This window comes from Cupressus sempervirens, chromosome 8, assembly GCF_028749045.1.
Source record: "Cupressus sempervirens isolate cs-2001-9-10 chromosome 8, ASM2874904v1, whole genome shotgun sequence".
NCBI classification, from domain to species: Eukaryota; Viridiplantae; Streptophyta; class Pinopsida; order Cupressales; family Cupressaceae; genus Cupressus; species Cupressus sempervirens.
In genome coordinates, this window is record NC_143125.1 from 763,605,478 (window position 1) to 763,609,201 (window position 3,724).

General features: G+C 32.9%; 1 pseudogene; it reads left to right on the forward strand.

The window, feature by feature from the left end:
- Positions 1-1,610: 1,610 nt before the first annotated feature.
- LOC149544662 (acetolactate synthase small subunit 1, chloroplastic pseudogene) lies at positions 1,611-3,049 on the forward strand (annotated as a pseudogene).
- Positions 3,050-3,724: the final 675 nt, after the last annotated feature.

Sequence of the window (3,724 nt, forward strand, 5' to 3'; positions counted from 1 at the left end):
TTTCACCTGGCATCAATGTATACATTAAAATGTTTTACATATTTAGTTAGTTACTGCAAAAAGATTAATGATCTATCTATATCTATATAGATAGATAGATAAAAAAATTATATATTTTTTGGTTATATAAAAGTCATGGCATATTTGAAAGAGTAAATGTAAGTTGTTCATTGTTAAGTGTTCTAACTAACCAATAAACTCTAAATTATATTTCTTGTCAAATATCGAACAGAAATACCTTCCATTTATCCAGAAAATGAATATTGAATAACATTTAATCAAGAAGCCCTACAAACAAAACAAACATTTATTTATGTAGCCACTATGGCTAAAACAACCAAATGGAAGGTGTCATGGAAGGAGACATTTTTGGTTGGATCAGCATGTAATAGATGACATATCTAAATGAAATACATGATGTCCACAACTAGTTGGATGCATGGAAAAACACTAGGAGGAACACGAAGTACTATAATGTAATTGAGAAGAAAGATATGAAAAATAGTACGAGATTGAGCACTAAAGGGTTGTAGGAGGATTATCATGCCAAATTCCTAGACTATGATCTTTTTCCACAATGTAAATCATGAATGAAATTCCATATAGCTTTATACTACTCACACTCTATTCAATGCTTGTAGACTTTGCTTCAATTTTAATTCTAGAAATTGGGTGAAGAGGAGTACCCTTTTGTTTAAGTTCACTAACATCTCACAAGAACAAGGAATGAAGAACACAAGACATAAGAAGGATGAGGCTAACAAGAGAAAATATGAGTCGCATGTCACATTTTTCCTCCTTTCCAATGCATAGTAGCCAACGATAGTAGCTTCTTAGAAAATAGATAATAAATGCAGTATGAACATAACAATTAACTCATAATTAATGAATGAAGAAATATTACAATTGAGGTAAGAAAATGTTTGTGTTCCTTTATTCCATTGACCTCCCTTAACCTCTTGCAATCTTAATATGTTTTTTTTTTAATAGCAGGCATCCACCTATAAAAAGTAATCTATTGATAGATATCGAAGGCTCCACCCATAATCCCACAAGGAATAGCAAACAAAGTAAACATCTTTCACAGGTAATTGCTAGGAAAACCCACAAACAATGAAGCCTAGCTTCTTGCATGAATTACAAAGCATAAAAAGAAGAAAGGCTAGTCATGTGGGCGCCAGCTAATATTATAGAAATGTCTAAAACCTCCATGTAAATGGGTAAGCTAGTCTAGCATGTAATGAACAAATGATCCATGATGCAGGCCTTAGGGATATCTAAGGACACATAAAACTAAATGTCACATCCTTAGTGGCGGTTCCACACAAGATAACATTGTTTAAAGCCAAAAAATGGCAACTTTACAGAAGGGCAAGGGCCCTTATCTAACACATGAAGCACCAATTGTTGTCTAGAGTGAACTTCTACGAAAATTTTAATGGTCAAGTCAGCATGTGATCCATAACAAGGAAACTATCGCAACCAGTAAGCTAGAAACTAGAAATGGAAAAGAATAGAGATTTCTCATATTTGGTATGCAATTGTATGAGCTTTATAATGTTTGCACAAAATTCCTTCACACAAGTTGTAGAGTTTGTGAAGTTGTGGAAATGGAGACCATGCTCAAATGTCATGCCTCAGAAGCTACATTTGGATTGGATTCAAGAATATCCACTTCTTCATTTAAAATATTTTGAGCATTCTCATTACTAAAAAAATAAAAGAAAGCAAGCCCTCAGGTGTATCTTTCTACCTTCTTCAACAATAACAAGGATATTTCACTTCATTACATAGCAACCCAGGTTGCAATACCTAATGTAGCCCCTTGAAGAACCATGTCCAAGGTTAAGTGAAACACAATTTGTGTTTGTGGGGTATGAAAGTGGGATGATAAACAAGATAGCAGGCATATTTTTTAGCAAGGAATACAACATTGAGTAATTGGTTGTTGGGTTGAACAAGGACAAGGCCCTTTTCACCATTCTTGTATGTGGTACAGACAAAGTATTGCACTAGGCCAACAATTTTATAAGTTTTTCACCAGTTGTAAGGTAGAGGACCTTTCAAAGAAATCAAAAGTAGAGTGAGAACTAATGCTTGTAAAAACAAGATTTGATGCTAGCCAACATGTTGAGGTTCTAGGACTCGTGGATATTTATAGGGATCAAATGGTTGATGTACCTAAGAATTCATTAACAATTGAGGTAACTGGTGATCCTCAAGAAAATGTTGTAGTCGAGAGGATGTTCAACAAATTTGGGATTACAAAACTTGCACAAACCAGCAAGATTTCTCCAAAGAAAGAGAAAATGGGTTTCAAAGCTCCTTGCAGATATATCTTCAATGGAAGTGGAAAGTGAAAATTAGGAACAACATATTGTTAGAGAGGACCTTAAAGTTACAAAATTAAATGTCGATATGTCATCTAGGAATGATTTTTATCTAATGGAACCATATGATAATGATATTTGGCAGAATCAAGTTCTTGATGCACATTGGGGTGTCTTAGAGCATGAAGAATTTATCGGACTATGTTCTCACACAGTGTCAATTCTAGTTAGTGATGCTCTTAGAGTTGTCAATATTGTGACTGGTATTTATGCTTGCAGAGGGTAGAATATTCACAACCTAGTTGTAGGTCATGCAAAGAAGGAAGAAGCTTCATGATCAACTATTGTTGTTCTTGGAACAAGTGGTTCCATTGGAAAGCTACTTCAACAGTTATATAAAATTGATGCTCTCAAGGCAAGGTTGAGGATATGACACATTTTCCATTTGTAGAAAAAGAACTAATGCTTATCAAGTTTTTTGCAAATAGTAGTGTGTATGGAGATATCTTAGACATTGCAAACATCTTTCAAGAAAAGCCTATTCATATATCAGATCACAGTCTTGCACTTTCACAAGAGACTTGGAGAAAATGATTGTATTACAATCACTACTTCAGCCCTATAAGATATGTGAAGTGGCTAGGACTGGATGGGTTGAATTGGTTCATGAGTCTAGTGTGAATTCCAAGTATCTAAGAGATCCCTCATGCCCATTATAATGAAAATTTCAAGTCTATTTTCATTGCTAATGTAAATATGTATTGTTCCTAGTAATGCAATATTGAGTAACTATTCTGTGGTGTGTTAAGAAATTTCTCACCACACAATATCTTCATGCAACAACATAAAATAATGAATTGTTTCATATTAGAGTTTGATTAGGCTAAACCTCAAAACATGAATGTTGAAAAGTAATTAGTAAGTTCAAATGCATTTGTGATGTATTTGTTAGCAACTATTACTAGTTTTCATTCCACCTATTAAGTTGACAAGTGATTGGTGCAATTCCTTGCTTCAATTCTAGAAGGTTTGATGATTTTAAACTTAGTACTATTAAAGTGTGGCCAAAAAGATTAAATCAAAGATTAGCCATGTCCATCTTTAAAAAATGTTTGTACAAAATCATATTATATATGCTTTTTAAATCTCTTTTTAAAATTAGGAAGCTCTTTTTTCAGAGCAATGAAAAATATAGTTTTCAAGTCTTAAGGCTAAATCCCAATGTTAAGACCCTTTGTAATAAAATTATCCATTTAACCTATAAAAACAATTATTCATTAAGAATATTACCATTTTTTCATATGCATATTTGACATTATTGCATGATATACTTTTTGTTTTTTTTTTTTTGTTTTTTGTTTCTTCCTTAGCTACCTAGTATATAATATTTTCAG